This window comes from Hylobates moloch, unplaced genomic scaffold (genome assembly GCF_009828535.3).
Source record: "Hylobates moloch isolate HMO894 unplaced genomic scaffold, HMol_V3 SCAFFOLD_3, whole genome shotgun sequence".
Lineage (NCBI taxonomy): Eukaryota > Metazoa > Chordata > Mammalia > Primates > Hylobatidae > Hylobates > Hylobates moloch.
This window is the reverse complement of record NW_026652278.1, coordinates 87286577-87310849: the sequence shown is the minus strand read 5'-3', so window position 1 is coordinate 87310849 and position 24273 is coordinate 87286577. Positions and strand designations below refer to the sequence as shown.

Below are 24273 nucleotides of genomic sequence, written 5' to 3'. Positions count from 1 at the left end.
TAAAGCTAATAATATTTGTTGGCCTTTCTTGGGGTAGATCCTTAGATATTTTGCTATTTTATGTTTACCTTGAGGAACATGTAGAACCTTTTAAATGATAATTTGTTTCACGTTTCATAAACTTTATGTTTTTAAACAACCCAGAACCTGTAATTCACTGCTTTAATAGCTGCTTTGGGTGAAATCCCATAAAATCTGTGAAGCCAGTTATCAGCAGTATACTTTTGAACTTCAAACTCTTATGGTAATATGTAATAAGTTAATTATCCACCTTGTGTTTTTGGCCAGAAAACCTTTGTTTTCTGGCCAAAACTATGACTCCAAAAGATCTTTTTTTGGCATATAAAGTGCTTAGGAGGACTTGAAGGTAATTAATCACTATAACTACAAATTACCTTTTTTGCATATAAAGTACTAAATAGTTTATTCCTACGCGAGTGTGAGAAGATTCTTCTTTATGTAAAATCATTAAAATGGCATCGAGAACTATGATTTGCTGAAAGAATTGGCAAGTCTATAATTAGTCTAGACACCACCTTTGTGCTGTGAATGGACTAATGTTCTCCAGTTATTATGGCTAGAGATTAAAAAGGCTGTGCTTTTACTTTGACCACAGATGCCCCAAGTCATATTTCATCTTGTTTCTGCTAATTTGGTTTTTTTCTCCCTTGCTTTATTCAGGCCAAAGAGGGGCACTTGTTTTTCAGTATCATATTCACCAAATGCTGGGGCAAGGAAATGTTTACTTTCACCATTTTCTCATAAATGGTCCTTCCCTCTCCCACATATATAATGAATAATCTCACTCATTTTCATCTATTCTCAGGTTTTTAGTAATTTTTCTAGTAACTTAGTTGTAGTAATGTAATATACTAAGTTATCTAAGTGACAAGCTAATTTTAATATCCGCTACCATCCTCTATCCTTCTATGCTTTATTTTAAAAAGCTGTAGAATATATGACATTGTGAACATCTGACCAGGTGTTTTCATTTGTTATGGCAACAGACAAAAACCTCCTTTTTAAAAAAATGGCAATATGTCAGGTTTTTAGAAGCAATGCTACTCAGCTTCATTTTGCTGTGACTCATTCCATCTGGTTTCTTTGGGGACTCTTTGGCCTGAGGGTTGGTGGCATTTTTGCATCCTGGAAGTGGGCACAATACAGTAGTGTTGCCACCATTGCAGCACAAGGGCGGGCATGCCCCTGTGCCACCTGCTGTCCTAGCCCTGGCTGTAAGCAGTTGCCTGCCCTAAGTCCTCCTCTTCATTCCCTTGCTGTAATTCACCTTCCATCATTGGAAACAGAGATTCAGCCATCAGTTCACTTTTTTCAAAGAGGCTTGGTCCCCTGGCTTTCATGCTCTGGGCCAGCCCTAGCTCAGGAATCACTAGTTCTAAAAACATCCCTTGGTGCTTCTGTAGAAACAGTTGGGTGTAGTGCAGCCCCCAACTCCCCAGAAGTTTGGTGGAGATGGTGGGTGGAGGTCACCTCCAGATTTCATGCCTGTGCTGTGGATGGAAAGTGCCATGTGTTCAGAGCAGCTTCTGGCTTCCTGACAGCCGTGGGTGTGCGTTAGCATGGTGCAGGGTCTAGTGCTGCCCTTCTGGAGCTGAAGAGAACCTGGCTGTTGCTGGTAACCATATGACTCTAAAGACCAAAGTGTGACCCCCTGACCCTCCCGTGGGCTGCACCCAAGCAGAGCTCCTGTCCTTATGTTTTCACGTGGTGCCTGCTGCTCCCAGAGTCTGTCCCTCCTTACAGCTTTATTTCTTTGCCTCAAGGGCCACAAGATGCTTTTGCTCAAAAAGCCCCCAAATCAGCTGCACCCAAGCCGGTCTGTCTGTGGTGTCACTACCACCCAGCATCCTGCCGTTAAGTCTCAGTGTTTTGAAGCCGAGCAGTATAGCAGGTGAAATCTCTTTGTATGACCACCCTTGGTCATGATGAATTTGCCACTGAGTGACTTAATTCAGTGTGCTAGGGAATTCAAGGATTTTCTCCTCTGGAAAGTTGTCCATCTTAAGCAATACTGATCTCGCCATAAAATCCTGTGTGGGGAAGCAAAAGTTGACTAGAAAGGGTTTGATTGTGGCACACACGTTGAACGCGTTAGCTATCTAGAGTACCATTTGTTTCACTTTTCATCAATCCCCAGGCTCAATAAGCGTCTTGATTTGGATAAGATTGATTATTATACTCATCGCATTATTGCATGGGGTAAGGGACATATGTGTTGGATCGATAATCGTGATGCTGCCAATGAATTCAAAGTTTTCTGAGCCAAAATATGGTTCCCAGAGCAGCAACATCAGCATCCCCTGAGAAGTTGCTGGAAATTCAGATTCTCAGGCTTTACCCCAAACCTACTAAATCAGAAACTCCAGGATACTCCTCCATCTGTGTTTTAGCAAGCCTTCTGGTGATTCTGATGTCTCCGTGGTTTGAGACTCACTGCCATAGAGCAGGGCTGTCTAATAGAACGTTCTGTGGTGATGGAAACGGTCAGTATCCGTGCCATGCAGTAGTGGAACCACTAGACATCACATGTGGCTGTCGAGCTCTTAAAATGTGGCTGCTGTGACCAACAATAGCATTTATCATTTTATTTAACTTTGATTAATCTAGGTTTAAATTCAAATAGCTGCATATAGCTAGTGGCTGTCCATCAGATAGCCCAGCCCCAGAACACACCCTGCTAATTATTATTGGTAAACTCCTAAAATGCTTTAAGTTGTTGGTTGGGGAATTATTAATTTTAGATCATAGAACAGAATCTTTCTTACTCAATTCAACAGAGTTGAAACTGCAATTGTTATAACAGTAGTTGATTTTGATTCTTCGTGTGGAGGGGAGATAGTTTGCAGGCTGCTGGCCAGTTAGGGAAAGTCTATTCTTGAGCGGATTGATTGTTGATTTTGTGAACGTGCATCAACTGTGCAGTGCCGGGTGGCTCATGCCTGTTGCAGATATAGCCAATGGCCGTAGATACATGAAGTTGTTTTGCTCAGGAAGGGGCTGTGTCAGTGTTTTGCACAGGTGGACTCTGGTTTCTCCAGCTTGTCCAGTAAAGTGGAGGTGCTTCCGGCCAAAGAGAAGTTAATGAGCCCTTCAGGCACTTTGGGCTGCTTGTGGAACCTTCCAGAAACTGTGCTGTGGGAGACGGGGGTGCTGAATTGCCAAGTCTAGGGCTGGCCCATCAGATGGACAAAACTCTTGAATCATATGCAGTTTTTTCAGTTTAAGAGAACTTGAAGGAAAAAAGGTCATGCCAGGTGTGTTAGATGGAACTGCTGCAAAGCCCAGAAGAAACTTTGAGATTTGTCTCTGGGGTGATGTGACCACATCCTTGTCACCTTTCCAAAACACCAGCAGGTGCTCTGGGATGAGAGCATCCCCAGCAGTCCTGTGATTCTGCAGCTAGAGCAAAATGTGACATTGAGGAGCCAGGAAACGTCTGAGTCCTTTGGGACTGTTCCCCCAAACCTAGCAACTGAAGTCTCAAACTTAAAGCAACCGTCTTTGGCTATGCAGAAAATGATACTCAATTCTTTGTAGAAGCAAAGTTCTACATGACTAAGCTTCCTAACTGAGGGCCCCATTTGTTGAATTATTTAAAGCCCTATCATTGATTTTCATAATCCATCTCCTCTTAGAATCCTAGAATGTTAAAATGAGGTGGAAGAGGCCTTGGAAATGGTCATAATCTAGCCTTCTTATTTTACAGAGGCCCGGAGAGGTTATGAGTTGAGTAAGGGTACACACAGCACTGTAGGGTCAAGGACCACATTGCTCTTCAGTTTCTTTGGTGTCATAGGTCAGCTGGGGTCATAGGTCAGAAGCTGGACAGATTGATGAAAAAGGAACATTTCAAAGACGTGATACAAAATATACTGATGCGCACTATTAGGTTTTAAAATGCTTCTTGCTCATGCATCCTATAGATATCTGGAAAATTCCAATAAAATATTTTGACTGGTAAGATATTGCAGTGGCCTTTTTGAAATAGCTAAAATTGTTCCTGCCATGTATGTATATGATTTAGTCATGACACAATTCATATTGCTAACTGGTTATTTTTTCTGGACAACTAGTTTGGTTGAGAGTAGCTTATTTTCCAAGCACTAGGCCTGTTTCAGTTTATTGACTTTGATACCCTGTCTTTTGTAACTTACTTTCCTTAAATAACATGCCCATCCTACTTTACCCCCAAAGTATTGAGACGCTGTGTGTGAAAAGTATGGCACTGTGCACCTAATCAGCATTCTCTAAATATTGTTTCAAAGATACCAAAATACCATCCCATCCAGACGGGTCTGCATGTTAATTTCTTTAGATTTTCACTATGGCTGGGGGTTTAAAAAAAATCTGTATATTTAGGGAGAATGTTAGCTGTGTAATTTTTTTTTCTCAACTAACTTGAATGGAGTCTTAAACAAAAAATTCACATGCTCACCAAAAGGCTGGGAGAGGTTTTGTAAATTGAATATGAGGTTATTGTTTGCGTCCACAAGACAAAGCCCTAAATCACATTTAGCATAATTTGTGGTTTTAAATTGGACTGATTTAGCAAGGAGAGTGAAATAATCTCTCATCCTGTCAAAAAGGTGATACCTTTAGACGAGCATTTAATTCCACTGGCAGAGTAACTTCGGGAAGACAACAGTAATTCTGCCTGCATTATTCTTGGTTTGTGCCTAAATTGAGATCATAAATTTCTCCTGATTTCACTAACTTTCGTTATTGCTCTTCAAACTCATCAGATGAATGTGCTCTTCAAACTAATCAGATGAAGGCTTAGTAGTAGCTGGAGGGTGGACAGGGGAGGGATGAGGTCTGTGGGCAGCTGCACTGTAGATACTTTATGATCTGGGGGGAGAAGATGACATCCAGTGACTTAGAAGACACAGCTTTGTGATTTCCTTTTCCTTTGAGATAGAGTTTCACTCTTGTCACCCAGGCTGGAGTGCAATGGCGTGATCTTGGCTCACTGCAACCTCCACTTCCTGGGTTCAAGCAATTCTCCTGCCTCAGCCTCCCGAGTAGCTGGGATTACGGGCACCTGCCACCATGCCCAGCTAATTTTTGTATTTTGAGTAGAGTCAGGGTTTCACCATGTTGGTCAGGCTAGTCTCGAACTCCTGACCTCAGGTAATCCACCTGCCTCGGCCTCCCAAAGTGCTGGGATTACAGGCGTGAGGCACCACTCCTGGCCCTGGTGGTTTTCTTGATAATCACTTACACGAGGTGAATACCATTCATTTCCACGGAAGTGTTCCAGGGACTGTGCACCTAAGAAAGTGCATTTCCATCCATATTGTACAGGTAGGGTTCCTTTGAATTCCTGCAGGTATCCAAAAGGGAGGGTTCTGGAGGAACTTCCAGCTATCTAGATTACCCCATGAAAACCTGTTCTTTTATTAACAGCCACTTCAGGAGCTCACGCAGGGGCTGCTCACTAGACCACTGCTGCCTGCCCATGTGCCCTAGTTCAGAGTAATCCGTATTCTTCACAGTCCCTTCTTCCAGTGAAAGCGTTTCTTTTACCTTTCACCAAGCCTTTCCTCTAAAAGAAATCAGGTCAGCGATACTGTAGACATTTCAGAAACCTGAAAATGATGACTCAAAACTATAATTAGCAATGTGCCTGTCCCTTTAATTTTGTTCCCCTGGGAGTTATCAATTGGTCTCCTTGAAATGGCTAGCTGCTTAAATATTTTAGATGTATGTTTGGCATTTTACACACACCTTTGTACTGGTTCTAATCACAGGTGCTCTTGGGTCTGAGTTTAGGTCTCACTGCAGGCAAGCAGGTTGGTTTTCTGGCCTCCCGGGGCACCCCTGGAGGAAGCAGATGGGATGGGAAGTAAACCTGACTGATATGAGACATCACACTTTTTCGGGCTAGGCTCCAGGCACCTGTTCTTGTTTTTAGTTACCTGGATAGTCTTGGTATCAGAGTTTACATGAACCATGGCCAAGCTTATCATCCATACAAATGTTTGTAGAATGATTGAATAGCAAATGGGATAGATGAATTACAGCCTATGGAAAGTCCTTCTGCTGCCAATTTATAGTTTGTGCTTTTGAGATAAAGATGCCTTTGGCTTTTACATTTGTATTTTCAAGTATATATATACTAGGTAAGGAGGAACCTTTCAGGTCCCCAGTGGTTGATTTTCACCTTTGATCTGCATACTAGTGTTCATAGCATGTTACTGAGTTGACTTTTTTATTTCTATATAATAACAGTATATCAATCTGCTGCTAATCTGATGTAACCTTTGTGTGTGTGTGTATGTGTGTGTGTCTGTATGTATGTGTGGTATTGATCAAGATACATTACTCTAGAGGCCAAAATCAGAAACTAGGGAGATTGAATATTTCATTATTTAAAATTGAGCTAATATAATGCAATGTTAAGAAAACAGCTCTTCATTAATTATGGGCTGACAGGACAGCTGGATCAGTTTCATTAAAAAGGGCAAACTTGAAGATACATCTTTTGACTCCAGCTCTTTAGAGGATCAAAAGTGACCTTGATGGACAGTGGAAGAAATCACAACATGGAGTTCTTTGAATAAAAATTTATTGACTTTAAATAATTTTGTCTAATGCTACATATACACAATTAAAAAAAAAAAAACCTCTTTAAAAAAAAAAAAAAAAAAAAAAAAGAAAACAGCTCTTCAGATACTGGGTTAAACAGCTTCAATGTACATCACCCAGGAAGGGATTTGGAGATTGCTGTCTTTCTTCTGGTGGCAATGCAAGAAAACCGAAAGAAAAAAACAATTGCACTTAAAAGATCGTATATGACAGCTATAAGTATACATGCTTCGTAATATTCACTTTTATAGGCTGCTATGGTACAGAAATTCTCTTTTGTGCATTTTTGCTCTGTTTCCCTCTTCGTTGTCCATTTGAAACAAACTATGCCAAGCACTTAGCTAATGATATACGAAGAGGCATTTCAGCGGCCGCTCAAAAGTGAGAGACTGCTTATGAAAAACCCGTAAAAAGTAAGTAAGACCAATAGGTGAATTCGATGGTCCTTTTGGAGTTATATGTTTCTTAGCTTTGAAGAAAAACAAAATGTGCTGCTGCCATCCCTTGCTAGGAGTTCTGTTCCCAGATTCACATTCAACATTTATGTTTCCATGGCGGTGCCACCAAACACAGCAGAACCGAAGAATTGAAAGTGCTCAACTTTTTAAATAACCAGATCGAGGAGCTGCCAACACAGATCAGCAGGCTCCAAAAACTCAAACACCCGAACCTTGGGTGAGTATCAGTGGAGGGGAAAGGATGGAGAGGAAGAGAGTGGAAGGGGCGTGCTGGGTAGGGCCAGGAGAGGGATTCCATTTATATCATTGCACAGAAGTGGATTTCTAATTTCTTTTTGTGTTTCGTGTTTTTGAAAAAGTTTTATTGTTTTAATATATCCTTTTGGTGGCCTACATTAGTGAATATTTGAGAGCTAATTGAGAAGCTAATAGTTGGCACAATAAGGAAGTTAAATTTTTACTGTATTTTGTGTCCAGTAAAATTTTATCTCAGTTCTGTTGACCAAGAAGGGACTTATTTGCATAGCATGAACTGGCAGACAAATTGTAATATGGTTGATTTTTTTTCTCTCTGTGTTAAATAAGAATAGTTTATAGGCCGGGCGCGGTGGCTCACGCTTGTAATCCCAGCACTTTGGGAGGCCGAGGCGGGCGGATCACGAGGTCAGGAGATTGAGACCACGGTGAAACCCCGTCTCTACTAAAAAAAAAAAAAAAAAAAAAGAATAGTTTATAAAGCAACTTTGTGCCATGGAGGGAAGAATATATTCCCTAATGCTGCTTCATTCATTTTTGCAATTCTTCTCTGTAGTTGAGAGGTGACAATTCTCTGTCTTTCTTTATGCAAAGGTGAAGAGAGGAGTTTTGATTCAACTGAGGTTGCAGAACCGGGGAGCAGTAAATAATAATAATGATAACCCGTCTTTGTGTATTGCTTTGCAGCACTTGATCCTCTCAACATTTGTGAGGTAGGGAAGGCAGGTTTTAGTGCTTTCATTTTATACAGAGGAAGCCAAGCCTTTTCAAAGGGGCAAAGGGACTGGGTCTTGGTCACCCCTGAGGTTAGTGGCCAAGCTGGGAAGAGAACCCCATGGTTCTGGGTCTAAAGGCTCCATCAGACTCCATTGATATGGTCTGGTTCTGTGTCCCCACCAAATCTCATGTGGAATTGTAATCCCCATTGTTGGAGGTGGGGCCTGGTGGGAGGTGATTAGATCATGGGGACCAAGTTCTCATGTATGGTTTATCACCAACCTCTCTTGGTACTGTCCTTATGATAGTGAGCGAGTTATTGCAAGACCCCTCATGCTGTCCTTCTCCTGCCATGTAATACACATGCTCCTGGATTGCCTTCCACCATGAGTAAAAGCTCCCTGAGGCTTCCCCACAAGCAGCAGCTGCCATGCTTCTTATACAGCCGGTAGAATCATGAGTCAGTAAAACCTCTTTTCTTGTAAGTTACCCAGACTCAGGCATTCTTTTATAGCAATGGGAGAACAGATGAATACATCCATAGACCCTAACCAGAACTGCAGCATCAGAATTCCATCTTCATTGGCACAGTTATTAGGTGAAACTGCCCACTCATGCTTCAGTCTCTGTGCAAAGTCGTATATTCATGAAATTGTAGCCACTAAATACTTTGGTTAAGTTAGTGATTGACATGGAGTGGCAATGGATGCTGGCCAGATATTTGCCAATTTTTTTTAATTTTTATTTTTGAGACGGAGTCTTGCTTTGTCACCAGACTGGAGTGCAGTGATGTGATCTCAGCTCACTGCAACCTCTGCCTCCCAGGTTCAAGCGATTGTCCTGTCTCAGCCTCCCGAGTAGCTGGGACTACAGGCGCACACCACCACGCCCAGCTAATTTTTGTATTTTTAGTATAGACAGGGTTTTACCATGTTGGCCAGGATGATCTCGATCGATCTCTTGACCTCATGATCCACCCGCCTCGGCCTCCCAAAGTGCTGGGATTACAGGCGTGAGCCACCGCACCCAGCCACAAATGACATATTTAAACACTCACAGCACTGCCTGCCTGGGGCCTGGAAGTTGTCAGTTCTTTGGCATTGTTGAGTATAAAGTGTGAGGCAAGTGGCTGTAAGGTCAGAGGTCAGGCTAGACAGGGAATCCTGGATATCTGCTGTTCAGTGAATGAGGATTTACCAAGTTCCCAATCGTGTACTAAGCATTGTTATAGCTGCTGGCCATCCAGCCCTGAGGGAGCTTCCATCACAGTTGAGGAAACCAACTATAAACAAATAAATGTTTATAATAAGGGCAGGGAGTCAAAAGTGCTAATGAAAGGCCTCTGTGCTAAATAAACAAGCTCCTCCTGGGCATGGTGGCTCATGCCTGTAGTCTCAGTGTGTGCGGAATTGGTGGGTTCTCGGTCTCACTGACTTCAAGAATGAAGCCGCAGACCCTCTCGGTGAGTGTTACAGTTCTAAAGGTTGCGTGTCCGGAGTTTGTTCCTTCTGATGTTCGGATGTGTTCGGAGTTTCTTCCTTCTGGTGGGTTCGTGGTCTCGCTGGCTCAGGAGTGATGCTGCAGACCTTGGCAGTGAGTGTTACAGCTCTTAAGGCGGCACATCTGGAGTTGTTCATTCCTCCCGGTGGGCTCGTGGTCTCGCTGGCTTCAGGAGGGAAGCTGCAGACCTTCGCGGTGAGTATTACAGCTCATAAAAGCAGTGTGGACCCAAAGAGTGAGCAGTAGCAACATTTATTGCAAAGAGCGAAAGAACAAACCTTCCACATCATGGAAGGGGACCCGAGCGGGTTGCCACTGCTGGGTCGGTCAGCCTGCTTTTATTCTCTTATTTAGCCCCACCCACGTCCTGCTGATTGGTGGCGCCAAGTGGTCTGTTTTGACAGGGCGCTGATTGGTGCGTTTACCATCCCTGAGCTAGACATAAAAGTCCTCCACGTACCCATCAGATCAGTTAGATACAGAGTGTCAACACAAAGGTTCTCCAAGGCCCCACCACAGCAGCCAGACATGGAGTGTCGATTGGTGCATCCACAAACCTCGAGCTAGACACAGGGTGCTGATTGGTGTATTCACAATCCCTGAGCTAGACACAAGGGTTCTCCACATCTCCACCAGACTCAGGAGCCAAGCTGGCTTCACCCAGAGGATCCTGCACCGGGGCTGCAGGTGGAGCTGCCCGCCAGTCCTGCGCCGTGCGCTTGCACTCCTCAGCCCTTGGGTGGTCAATGGGACCGGGCGCCTTGGAGCAGGGGGTGGCGCCCGTCGGGGAGGCTCGGGCCGCATAGGAGCCCAAGAGGGGGTGGGAGGTCCAGGCATGGCGGGCTGCAGGTCCCGAGCCCTGCCCCGCGGGAAGGCAGCCAAGGTCCGGCGAGAAATCGAGCGCAGCGCCAGTGGGCTGGCACTGCTGGGGGACCCAGCACACCCTCCGCATCCGCTGGCCCGGGTGCTAAGCCCCTCATTGCCCGGGGCCAGCAGGGCCGGCCGGCTGCTCCGAGTGAGGGGCCCGCCAAGCCCATGCCCACCCGGAACTCCAGCGGGCCCGCAAGCACCGCGCGCAGCCCTGGTTCCCGCTCGCGCCTCTCCCCGCACACTCCCTGCAAGCCGAGGGAGCCGGCTCCCGCCTTGGCCAGCCCAGAAAGGGGCTCCCACAGTGCAGCGGTGGGCTGAAGGGCTCCTCAAGTGCCACTAAAGTGGGAGCCCAAGCAGAGGAGTCGCCGAGAGCGAGCGAGAGCCGTGAGGACTGCCAGCATGCTGTCACCTCTCATCAGCACTTTGGGAGGCTGAGGCTGGAGGGTCAGCTGAGGCCAGGAGTTCAAGAACAGCCTTGTCCAGATGGTGAAACCTCGTCTCTACTAAAAATACAAAAATTAGCTAAGTGTGGTGGCACTCACCTATAATCCCAGATATTCTACGCAGGAGGCTAAGGCAGGAGAGACATCTGAACCCAGGAGGCAGAGGTTTCAGTGAGCTGAGATCGTACCACTGCACTCCAGCTATGTGACAGAGTGATACTCCATCTCAAAAATAAATACATGCATACATAAATAAATAAATGAACTCCAATTTTATCATGCTGACCATCCAGAAATTTGCATAGCCGAGTAGTGGATATGAGATATGAAAGATCAGTGTGGAGAAGAGGGTGGAGGGAGGGAAACTAGAGGTTAGGAGACCAGTAAGAACATGAGCTTCATGTCCCATGTAACTAGGACAGTGACAGTGGAGGCAGGGAGGGATTTTATATGAAAAATACACAGGTGGTAACATTGACAGACAGTAACTGAGAGGGATGGAATGATACCTACATTTCTGTGTTGGACAGCTGAAAAATAGAACTGATGGAGACAGGTTTGGGAAGAAAATAATAAGCTCAGGTTTTGTTCTGTTTTGTTTGAGGTACCATAGGACAGAGCCGTAAACTTTTCTTTTTTTTTTTTTTTAGACAGAGTTTTGCTCTTGTTGCCCAGGCTCCAGTGCAATGGCACAATCTCGGCTCACTGCAAACTCCACCTCCCGGGTTCAAGCAATTCTTCTGCCTCAGCCTCCCGAGTAACTGGGATTACAGGCGTGCACCACCACATCCAGCTACTTTTGTATTTTTAGTAGAGATGCCGTTTTACCATGTTGGTCAGGCTGATCTCGAACTCCTGACCTCAGGTGATCCACCTGCCTCAGCCTCCCAAAGTGCTGGGATTACAGGCGTGAGCCGCCGCACTCAGCCCTAAACTTTTCTTTTTCAATGAATGCATCTTAGTTGCCTTCTTGTTCTCTTTGGAGTTGTTTGCATTTTGGGCTGTTGGTGCTTTATTGATTGTGTAAAGCTTTTTGTATGTAATTACATAGCAACATAGAAGGAGTTGTCAAAGTTTGAAGAAAACCTCCCAGTTCTTTGGGAAAGGAGCTAAGATGGGTTTCACTAAAGGATACCTCTGTCCTCAAATGGCGTAAAGAATTATACTCACACAGTAAGGCAAAGTATAGGGAGGACTCCTTATTCTAAGGAGCCAGGGTGAAAGCATACACGTGGGAGATCACAAAACGGAGCAGGGAAGCCACTTGTATGCGTGATCCAAAAGGCACCCTCAATAAGAATTTGCTTTCAAAGTTTTATATAGTACTTGCAGTTTATTCTGTTGATTGTAAGACATGAGAGAATTTTAGGCCACCTGAACAAATAAAAGAAAGTTTAGTTCTGTTCTTAATTCCTTAAATGCAGTTTATTTCATAGAGTTATTTTCCAAAAAATATGAAGCCACATAGGTTCCCATGTTGATGATTATTTCTAGGATAACTTCACTGCAGGACCACTGTGCCCAACTATTCGGGAATAACGTTTGACCTCGTTTGTTGCTAGAGGTTGTCTCATGAACACATAGAAGTTTTTATTAAGTACCATATTGGGTATTTACGGATTTGGATTATTTATTTATTTATCTATTGAGACAGGGTCTTGCTCTGTCTCCCAGGCTGGAGTGCAGTGGTGTGATCTCTGCTCACTACAACCTATGCCTCCTGGGCTCAAGTGATCCTCCCACCTCAGCCTCCTGAGTAGCTGGGACCACAGGTACGTGCCACCACACGTGGCTAATTTTTGTGGTTTTTTTGTAGAGACAGGATTTTGCCATGTTGCCCAGGCTGGTCTTGGGCTCCTGAGCTCAAGCAATCTGCCTGTGTTGGCCTCCCAAAGTGCTGGGATTACAGACGTGAGCCACCGGGCTCGGCCTGGATTTTTTTTTTTTTTAATTTTTATTTTTGATAACTGTGTGAGTAGGTCACTGTGGAAGTGAGAAAAATTAGTGCCTTTAGCCAAGAAGGTTTTATTGAAGCTGGAGGTGCTCACGACAACCTGCAGAGAAGAAACTGCTCTGAAAAGGAGTCATTAGTACAGACCTTTCTGGGGCTTTAGAAGAAAAGGAAAAAAGATGCTGAATAGCCTTAGACCCCCTGGTTTTACAAATTTCTCCATCATATGCAGACATTTGCCCACTTCCAACATGCAATTGAAAAATCTTCTCATGCAAACAAAGAATTGATACCACCTGGCATAGCTGAGACCTGCGAAGCTTTATGTTTCAACACCTGAAGTCACCTGAGATTAAGCAAGTGTGGCACAAATAGTAAAACCACACTTGATAGTTTGGACTATCCAAAGTGGCTTGTCAAGAGGTGAGCTTGCTCACTTAGGGCTGATTCAGAATTTTCTCTCAAACTTTTTGAAAAATAATTCTAGCAACAGCTCTCATTTCCTGAGAAGCCATGTGTGAGCCATGGATCGGGTGTTGGGTGCTTCACATATTTTCTCTCTCATCCTCCCAGTGATCCTGCCCTGAAGATGTTGTCAGCCTTATTTTATAGTTGAGGAAATTCAGTCTCAGAGAAGCTGAGTAACTTGGTCAAGGTCACACAGCTAGCAAGTGCTGGAGCCGGACTCCTCACCTAGCTGTCTCCTACCTTAAAGCTCTATTCTTTTCCTACTCCCACTGTAACCTCTCATGGAAACCTTGATTGCTAGCAGTGTCAGAGTGGGTCCCTGAGCATGGAATTCCTACATGTGGAAAGGTGGATGGATGGAGATGGATGTTAGTGCCTGCTGGGGGGAAAGGGGACAGCCAGCATGTTCCAGCCTTCATTCTGCAGAGAGAGATGCCACCAGGTCACCATGCACGTGGTCTGGCCTCCGAAGAGGCGGCCAGAAGTCTCTGCAGTTCCTTGCCCACTTTGTAGCTGGGGCCGTTGCTAGGAGTCTTCTGAAGTTTCAGCATTTGTTTAAGGGCTTTCTTTCTGCCCCCCATGGTGGTGTGCCTACTACTGTTACATACTGCTGTCAGCTGCACATGGGACTCTGCTGTGTTCCTTACATGTTGTAGGTATTGGTTTGTCACTCAAAGGAAAAAGGAACCTTCAATTAAGCAGATTCTTGCCACCAAGAGGTGGAGGGCCTCCAGGCTTTCTCTGGGCTGGAGATTGAATGGGAGTTCTCTCTCAGGTGAGATGCCTCTTCCCTCTAAGCCTGTCTAACTGTGGATTTCCTATACCTAATATTTGCAAAAGTGTATTTCTTTATTTCCAGAGAAAAATGTTAAGGAATCAACAGTTTTCAAAAATGGATAATTTAAAGCAGTGTTTAAAGACAGAAGCACCTAGTGTATGCTTCTCTACCTTCCTTTCTGTCTCTGACTTGCAATTCTTCTCAGAATCCTTGCATAGGAGCCCAAGGGTCTGGAGCGGCTTTGGCCTCTGTGAGGTACAGGGTGCTTCCAGACACATGTCACCTTCATCAGTCACTTCTGAAGTCTTTGCTCCTTACTCTCTCTTAGGCTGTTTTTTCATCTCAAGATAGCACTAATTACAAGCTCCATCTTGCCTGTATTACAAGGTAACACATCAAGCAAAGTACTTACCATAATATGCTTCACAAATCGTGACTTCATGTAGAATATTCATTGTTGCTGTCATGGCAGTAGATAGTTGTGGAGGTAGTTTTGCTGCGTGTAGTCTGTCTGGGTCGTTTTCTGGCTGAGAGGGGGAACTCACGTTTCCATTTTGGTTTCCCCCTCTGCTCTCTGCTGTTTCTGGTGAGGTCCGCTTGGTAGGACTGGACCTAGCTGGATCTGTTATGAGAAGCATCGATGACTAGAATGATTTTTATTGTCACAGTTCCTTCCATCTTTCAATATCTGTCAACTTATATTAAGTTTTTTTTAATTGGCTTTTAAGTATGCTCAAAGGGAACTGCATTAAGAAAAATAAGGGGCTTAAAGAAAAGGATAAAAGATAGTGTAGAAAAAAATTCCCTTAACATCACACACTGGGGCCTGTCAGGAGGTGGGGGGCTGAGGGAAGGATAGCATTAGGAGAAATACCTAATGTAAATGACGAGTTGATGGTTGCAGCAAACCAGCATGGCACATGTATACTTATGTAACAAACCTGCACGTTGTGCATATGTACCTTAGAACTTAAAGTATAATTTAAAAAAAGAAAAAAATTCCCTTAGACTTCATTGGAGACACACACACACACACACGCACACAAACATGCACACACACCCACACACACACCACAAACACATACTGTGTAAACACACACACCACCACACCCCCACACACACCGCATACACATACCACACCATACCACATCCATACCCCCCCACACACACCACACACATACAACACACACCACCACACCCTCCACACACACCACACCACACACACACACCCCACACCCACCCACACACACCACACACACACCACCCCCCCCCCACACACCACACACACAGCACACCCCCCACACCACCATACCACACACACCACACCCCCCCACACCACACAGAACACCCCCATACACACACACATAACACTACACACAACACCACGTACACACCCACACACACTACACACCCCTGCACACGCCCACACACAATTGATCCTTCAGCAACACATGGGTGGAGGGAGCACCACACTGCCCCATGCAGTTGAAAATCCACACATAACTTTTGACTCTGAATAAACTTAAGTACTAATAGCCTACTGTTGTCCGGAAGCCTTACCAAAACATAAATGCCGATTAACACATATTTTGTGTGTTATATGTATTCTATTCTGCATTCTTACAATAAAGTAAGCTAAGGAATAGAAAATGTTATTAGGAAAGTCATAAGGAAAACAAAGTGCATTTACTGTTCTTCAAGTGGAAGTGGATCATCTTAAAGGTCTTCATCCTCTTCTTCATGTTGAGTGGGCTGAGGAGCAAGAGGAGGGTTGGTCTTCTTGTCTCAGGGGTAGCAGAGGCAGAAGAAAAATATCCACGTGTCACTGGACCCAGGCAGTTCAAACCCATGTTGCTCAAGAGTCAATTGCACAGTTTAAAAATTTTTTAAGTTGTGATAAAATACATATAAAATGTACTGTCTGGCTGGGTGCAGTAGCTCACGCCTATAATCCCAGCACTTTGGGAGGCTGAGGCAGGTGGATCACGAGGTCAAGAGATTGAGACCATCCTGGCCAACATGGTGAAACCTTTCTCTTACTAAAAATGCAAAAATTAGCCGGGCATGGTGGCACATGCCTATAGTCCCAACTACTCAGGAGGCTGAGGCAAGGGAATCGCTTGAACCAGGGGCTGGAGGTTGCAATGAGCTGAGATCTCACCACTGCACTCCAGCCTGGGCAACAGAGCAAGACTCCATCTCAAGAAAAAAAAAATTACTCTTTGTAGTATACAGTTCAATGGTGTTAAGCGTATTCACATTGTTGTTTAGACAACCTGCAGAATTTTTCTCATCTTGCAAACCTGAATCCTACACCCACTGAAAAACATCTCTCCATTGTCCCTCCCTCCAGCCGCTAGCCACCACCATTCTTATTGAAGATAACTTTGAATTTTAACAGTTGTAGAAAAAAAAAACATGATTTTCCCTCCTAAAAGGAATAAATGAAATGAAATAAAGCAAAAGTCTGAAAACTACAAAGCTTCATGTGTATAGTTTGAGATATTATCACTACATTCATAAGGAAGTTTTTCTTTACAAGGACAGATATTTTGTGATGGTTTGAATTTTTGTGTAAAACAGTGGTTCAATTTCACCATTGGAGAAAAATGACAACGAAGAAATTTCCAAATGTTTCAGGAATATATAAGCTCTCTAAAATTATTAGTTTAAATAGGACAACATACCACATCATCTCACTTATATGTGGAATGTAAAAAAGTAAACCTCATCAAAGCAGGGAATAAAATGGTTACCAGAGGCTGGAAGGAGAGGGAAATTACAGAGATGTTAGCCAAAGGACGTGAAATTTTAGTTAGACAGGAGAAGTAAGTTCAAGAGATGGATTGTACATCATGGTGACTGCAGTCAATAACAATATGTAGCATATTTGAAAATTGCTAAGAGAGTGAATTTTAAGCGTTCTCACCACAAAAGACAAAAAAATGACCAGCATATGATATGAGGCAATGCATATATTAAATAGTGTGATTTAAGCCATCCCACGATGGATTATACATATATCAGAAGTATCACGTTGTACACCATAGGTATGTACAATCTTCATTTGTCAATGTAAATATTAAATAAATGCTTTTTATAATTAAAAAAATAGGATGGGTGTGGTGGCTCACGTCTATGATCCCAGCATTCTAGGAGGCCGAGGTGGGAGGATGGCTTGAGCTCAGGAGTTTGAGACCAGCCTGGGCAACATGGAAAAAACCAATCTCTGCAAAAAATACAAACATTAGTGAGGTGTGATGGTGTGCACCTGTGGTCCCAGCTACTTGGGAGGCTGAAGTGGAAGGATTGCTTGAGCCAATGGAGGTCAAGGCTGCAGTGAGCCAAGACTGTGCCACTGCCCTCCAGTCTGGGCAACAGAGCAAGGCCCTATCTCAAAAAAATAAAAATAAAAATAAAGTATAAAGTGACTCTAGGATCGTGGCACTCTCTTACACTTTCAGCCTATGAAACAAAGGTGCCTTTGATAGTCTGTATAAATGTGTCTTTGGTGTCCTGATGTAGATTTTTGTCCCCCTGCAACAGCATGAACAGGCTGAACACTTCACCACAAGGCTTTGGCTCCCTGCCAGCTCTTGAGGTTCTGGACTTGACTTACAACAACTTGAATGAAAATTCTCTTCCTTGAAACTTCTTCTACCTGAGTAAGAAACTTTCAGTTCCATAAATCTCCTCAACACTATACTTTGCATTCTAAGAGTAAAATTTACTTGCCAGGACCTAAACTCCAAGAGCGATTATTGGACAGAGATAATTTTTTCTTTAGAGACTCCTTTTGAATATTCCTTCGTAGATCAGCAGTATGTGCATTTGATATATCATTATGTGACACCATTGGGCTGAAGTGGACTTAGTAATGTCATATTAACATTCTGAGAGAGATTATATACCTAAATGAGATCAAGCCTCACATTTAGCTAAGAGACTTGACTTTCTTTTTAAATAGCCTGCCAAAAAAAAATCCTCCCATGGTGGTATTAATTCTTTGTATGATATTTGCCCAGGATGTCCCAATCAATTATTTATAAAAAATATTTATTAATAAACCACTAAGGGAATTTTCAAATTTTCCAGCCAGGATTCTTATTTTCAGCCTTTTAAAAAGTACTCCTATTGACCTATTTATCCAGTACACAGGCATTAAGAAATTATTGGCCACAGGTGAACACACCTTATTCTTTTATATGCCAACAAATTTCTTGCTGAAGATGCTTTTGAAAATTAAAAACTGATTTCTTCTGGGAACTCATACACTATTTCAGACAAGGTTTGCTTCTCTTAAATGAGTGTTCTACTTCTTCAGTTAGTAACTTATATGGCATTCAGAAAATCTGAATTTTCTGAACTGGTCTCTAAAATTTCACTTTTTACCTTATATACATTCTCTCTCTATGACTTTCTCAAGCACATGAAACCAACTGTAAAATATTTTCTTGGGTGGTGGAGCACCTGTTTTTATTATGTTATATTAACACACAGTTCTGGAGTCTGAGCTCCAAAGATCACTTGAGGCTAGGAGTTTAAGACCAGCCTGGGTGACATAGAGAGACCCTGTCTCTAGAAACAAAAATTAAAAAATTAACCAGACATAGTAGCATGTGCCTGTAATCTTAGCTAATTGGGAGGCCAAGGTAGGAAGATTGCTTGAGGCCAGGAATTTGAGGCTGCAGTGACCACTGCACTCCGGTCTGGGTGACAGAAGGAGACTCTGTCTCTAAAAAATAAATACTGATAAACAAAACATACATCTAATTATAGTCAGCTTTTTTGGTTGAGGATAAACAGATGCTTTAGAATTTTAGCCTTCAATAGTTTGGAATCGTATTATCATTGTGTAGTAATTGTGAACAAATTTCTGACTACTGATATTCTGCTTAAGTTAGGATTTACTCTGTTAACTTCACGCCATTATTTTAGCCCCTTTGTCTTCATTTACTTTTGTCCTTAAGGCTGTAGAAACAAGTAGTAATAATTAGTCAGATTACGGAACTGATGAGCTGTGGTTATAGCCTCCATCACCAGAAAGCCTTTCGTTAATTTTTAACACAGTGCTATTTACATAGGAAAAGGTCTATTTTAACATAGTTGTATTCCCTTGAAAGAACCTTTTTGCCCTAGGTATCCATAAAAGTGGCACAGTAGTTTTCTTTGTTTTACTTTGGATGCAAATGGAGAAATAAATGTGAATCAAAAGTAATCTGTGAGAAAAATAGCAATCTTTTTTGAAAATGTGTTGAAACTCTGTGCCCCAAAATGCTAGTGCCTACGTTGTTAATTGTATCAGTCCTCTTGGATATAGATGTTTTCCTGGACACACCAGCTACACAATAAGCCAGTAAATCTAAGTTTGACCTGCTTGTTATTATTGGGAGCCCTAAGTATGTCAAAGGCTTTTCACCAAGCCAGGATTATTAATCAAAGCTGACTCCCTTGTATTGATCAGACCTCAAATGGTTGGGTTCCATGCCATCCTGTTTATGTATTGCTGTTTAATTTGCAGCCACCCTGTGTGCACTCTGTCTAAGTGACAACGATTTTGAAATCCTGACACCAGGTATTGGGAAGCTCACAAAGTTGCAGATAGTAAGTTATCTAAATTCTTAGAAGATCAATTCACTGCTGCAGCCTTGTAGGGGTAGAATCAAGTCAATCTGAGCAGGAGTCAGGTTTGTTTTGCAGGAATAAACCACTACTTCTGATAGTGTTTCTTGATTATCCACCAGCGCTTGTAAATAAATGGAAAGGACTGAGCTGTAGTAGAAGAGAGGACATGGAGGAGCATGAGAGTTTCTGTGGAGCACCTTTTAATGTGAAAATGTGTTGACAACTCCTTGTTTTCTTCTGTTTAGCTCAGCAATAGGGATAACAACCTGATCTCACTGCCTAAGGAAATCGGAGCGCTTACCCAGCTTAAAGAGTTCCACATTCAGGGGAACCACCTCACTGTTCTACCCCCAGAATTAGGTAAGGTTGCTGATGAATGAACGTAGTTCTGGGTTTCATGAATAACAGTTATCCGAATGTAGCAATCCTGAACAACCTCTCTCCTCTTCTTGGCAACTACTGTCCACCTAGACACCCGGTTCTGATCATTTGAGAACCATTTGTCATTGACCAGAGTTCAGCTGTTATAGGTTTGACCTTCCCCAATGCTGTGTTCTGCAGCTGTAGTGTCCAGTGTCTTAGAAACTGCTGATGAAAGATGACCCTGCTCAGCTCCCTGCATGATGTAGTGGAAAAAGCATGCGGTTAGTAGTAAGAGCCTTATGCATGGCTCCTCATTGACTAGCTGGGTAAGCTTTCTGGGTCTTGGTTGTTATTGATAACTTTATCTAAGTATCACTCTTATTTTTTAACCTCTTACTTTTTTATTGACCTAGAAAAACTTTTAGCAAAGAGTTAAATTAGTTGTTATGGCTACTTGAAGATGTTGATACCTCTCCTGGTCGTGAATTTGCCTCTCTCCTGATCCCATTTCTAGTAGGAATTGTTAAATATGTTCTTGCTGGGAATGGGTCCTACTTCTGGCCACTGAATCCTAATCCTCTAACAAGCCATTCCTATTTCCAGAGTAGGTTTATGTCCCCCACCAGAAATAACCTCCAAGCCAGTCATTCTGTTACTGCTTCATTCCACTGCAAAAGGTTCACAAGTTCCCTTATCTTTTCTTGTGCAGACCTTCGATAGCCTCTAATTTATTTAATCCTTTGAACCACATTGTTTTCTCAAACTGCAATTATTTGCTTTTCTGCCCCAAAATACCATCATTTTTAAGAAACACATTAAGGAAGCAGTTCTTTAAACAAGTCTGGCAGTTTGAAGAGGCCATTTGTTAGAAATTAGAATGCAAGCACCAGGAGGGCAGGGGCATTTTCACATTTGTTCCCTGGGGTGCAGTACTTGCTCAGAAAACATTGACTGAATGAATGAAAGAAGCAAGGACCCTGGATGGCAGGAGGTTAGGAAGGTTATGAGCAGGCTGATGGGGCTAATGGTTATACATAGGAAGACTGAGACACAGAGCACACCCATCAGCACAGAGAGTTCTGTTGGCAGCCTTATTAGTCTAAAGGGAAGGCAGTCATGTGATTTCGTGGAATAGATGGAAAGTCCCGCCTCCTCCCTTCCCATTTCCCTTAACTCTCTTGTTAGTGTTAAAAGACCAGAGGTTTATTTAATTATTTTTAAGGGCTGAGGAGCAACTCAACATTTCTCTTTATTGAGTTGCAAGCAGTCAAGTTTTGTTTGGGGAGCAGGGTTACAGAATCAAGAAACGCTTTTTGCAAACAATTTCAAGGCAAAAAACTTCTTGTCAAAGGAGACATCTTGGGCTGGACACGGTGGCTCACACTTGTAATCTCAGCACTTTGGGAGGCCGAAGTGGGTGGGTTGCTTGAGCCCAGGAGTTTGAGACCAGCCTGGGCAACATGGTGAAACCCCATCTCTATAAAAAGTACAAAAAATTAGCTGGGCATTGTGGTGCATGCCTGTAGTCCCAGCTACTCAGGAGGCTGAGGTGAGAGGATCACCTAAGCCTGGGAGGTCAAAGCTGCAGTGAGCCACGATTGTGCCACTGCATTCCAGCCTGGGTGACAGAACAAGACCCTGTTGAAAGGGGAAAAAAAAGAGAGAGAGATCTTGCACAGTGGTTAATAACCACAGATGTTATCATTAGTAACAGCTGAGGAGCTTCTACAGAACTCAAATACTTGCTTCCTCCCCAGCCTACTAAATCAGGATCTCCATGTGTGAGGTGAATTCTTGTGTAACTTGGTGTAAAGCTTACTTAATGCCTCTGAGATGTGTCCTTGGTTAGCATGGTTAGTAGAAACAGAAAAATAAATGTATATTTTGACGTCATTTGATCTTATTTCATTTTTCAAGCAGTGAAGCAACATAAGATATTAGATTAAACAATTATTTTATCAGACAGTAATCTGCCACAAAAATGTCTAGTTGAACCTACACATGCCTATTTATGTATTTTAAAATGTTACTCATTTTGCTTATCTTATTTATGTACTATATGAGGTCATCTTTGTTCAACATTTCTGTTAAGCTTTCCATTAACAAATCATGTATATTTTTATTCAGGTGTAGAATTGAGGGCGAAGGCTTTAAATGACTTTATTTTTGCCAGCCATATGTAGAAAAGCTTAATCTTAACATTTGCCTGATAGCAGGTTTTCCCAATTATAGGCAAACACTTAGTTGTAAGTAAATGATAAACCTTTAGAAGTCACTGTCACAAGCTAAACTCAAGATGAAGACAAATGTACTATTTATTTTTGAATGGTGTTTTTTAAAAAAGTCAACGTTAATATAATACTAATATAGAACACCTATTATAATAATAGGTAGTATGTATTAAGGCCTCGAATTGCAAGGCACAAAGGTAAGTGTTTTTCCTGCAATATCGCCTACAATTATCATAAGAATTATAAGCAGACTTTTAAGAGGTGAGGACATTGAGGTGTAGAGAGGGTTGGTGACATGTCTGTGGGGGACACAGCTAGTCACAGAGGTGAGATTTGAACCTGGCAGTCCCTCCTCTGGGTCCAGCTTCCTGATCACGGTGAGGTCCTCTTTCCCACCCATATGCTGGTAAAAGGATTCCTAGAAATGCAGTTTTCAAGTTTGAACAAAACACAACCCCGGCACACCCCCCCGAAACAGCAGGCAGAGAGATGTTGCTGGATGGTGAGTTGGCATGGGCTTTACCAATGTGTGAGCAAGGCTAGCATAACACTTTGCAAAATGCAGCTGAGATGGCCTCTGGAAGACAAATTGCTGTCCCATTCCAAGTCAGTTGCATTGTCCCCATGTCTCTTTCCCCTCAACAAACATGACCCCTGATAGGAACGTCTTTTGTTTCTTTGTGTCCCCAACACCTGAAGTGACCATCTGGATGCTGCTCTGGGCTGGCTGATGGGCAGTACCGGGCGCTGATGATGCGCATGAAGCTTATGCTGCAGGTTTGCTTCTGGGGGTGTTTTAAAGCATGGGTGATGCTATCTCCCTGTGTATTTTTTACATATCTGAATATACAAGATAAATGCTTTTGAGATTTCTGTGAAATTTCCTTTCATAATAAATCCAGACTTTATTAACTTGTAACCTTTTTGGTACTCGTATTTCACCCAAGCAACAGAATCTAGATGAGTTCTGATTTGTCAGATCTGAGAACATGCAGGGACACAGCAAAATAAAGTCAGGGGCTTAGCTGGAGTTTTAATATGTGACTGTATTACTTTCCCTTTATTGTATGCCCTTGAATAAGCTACTTAAACCGTTATGTCTGATTTCTAAGAGTAAAGCACTTGCTTTCATATTAGTCTATATACTTATCAAAAATGAGATGTAAGTTGAGTCTCTCACGTACCCATTCATTCATTTATTTTTTCAGGTTAAGTTCCTACTTTAGGGCAGATCTTTGAGTCCAAGGAACTTGCTTTTCTAGTAAAGTAAGATTCACTTATTCAACAACTGTTTGTTGAGCCCCTGGTATTTGCTAAGGATTATGACAAGAGACAGAACACCCATTATTGATGATGTTATAGTGGGAGAGGACAGAAGAAAGAAAGAGAAAGAGAAAGAGAGAATATGAATGACAGACACGTGATATTAAGAGCTCTGGGAAAAAATTGAGCATGGAAGGGAGTGTCCAGCTGAGGAAGGGTAATCAGAGAAACCCTCACTCATAGGGTGGTGCCCTTTATGCAGAGACTTAAAGGAAGGAGGGAGGTCTCCTGATAGAGAGAACAGTAAGTGCAAACGTCCTGGGTGGGCTTGTGTTGAGGAAGAGCAAGGCTGGTGTAGCTGGAACAGAGTGAAGGGGAGAGAGTTGCAACCAATGAGCTTATACAGGAAGTGGAGTCTGGTTCACATGAGAACTAGTAGGACATTGTCAGAACTTGGGCTTTTACTCTGTGTGAAATGGACACCCCCACAAATGCTCCCATCCTAATCACCAGAATATGAAAATCTGTATTGGTGGAACCCACCCACAATATTTCAACATATGTTCTTTCTATTTTCCATAAGTGTCGGCTGGCTGAGAAATAAAGAGAGACAGTATAAAGAGAGGAATTTTACAGCTGGGCCACCAGGGGTGACATCACATATCGATAGGACTGTGATGCCCACCTAAGTCTCAGACCAGCAAGTTTTTATTAAGGGTTTCAAAAGGGGAGGGGGTGTAAG

General features: G+C 42.8%; 1 pseudogene; it reads left to right on the top strand.

Annotated features, from left to right (window-relative positions):
- Positions 1–2290: 2290 nt before the first annotated feature.
- On the top strand, positions 2291–20054 carry LOC116480884 (ras suppressor protein 1-like; annotated as a pseudogene).
- The last annotated feature ends 4219 nt before the right edge of the window (positions 20055–24273 follow it).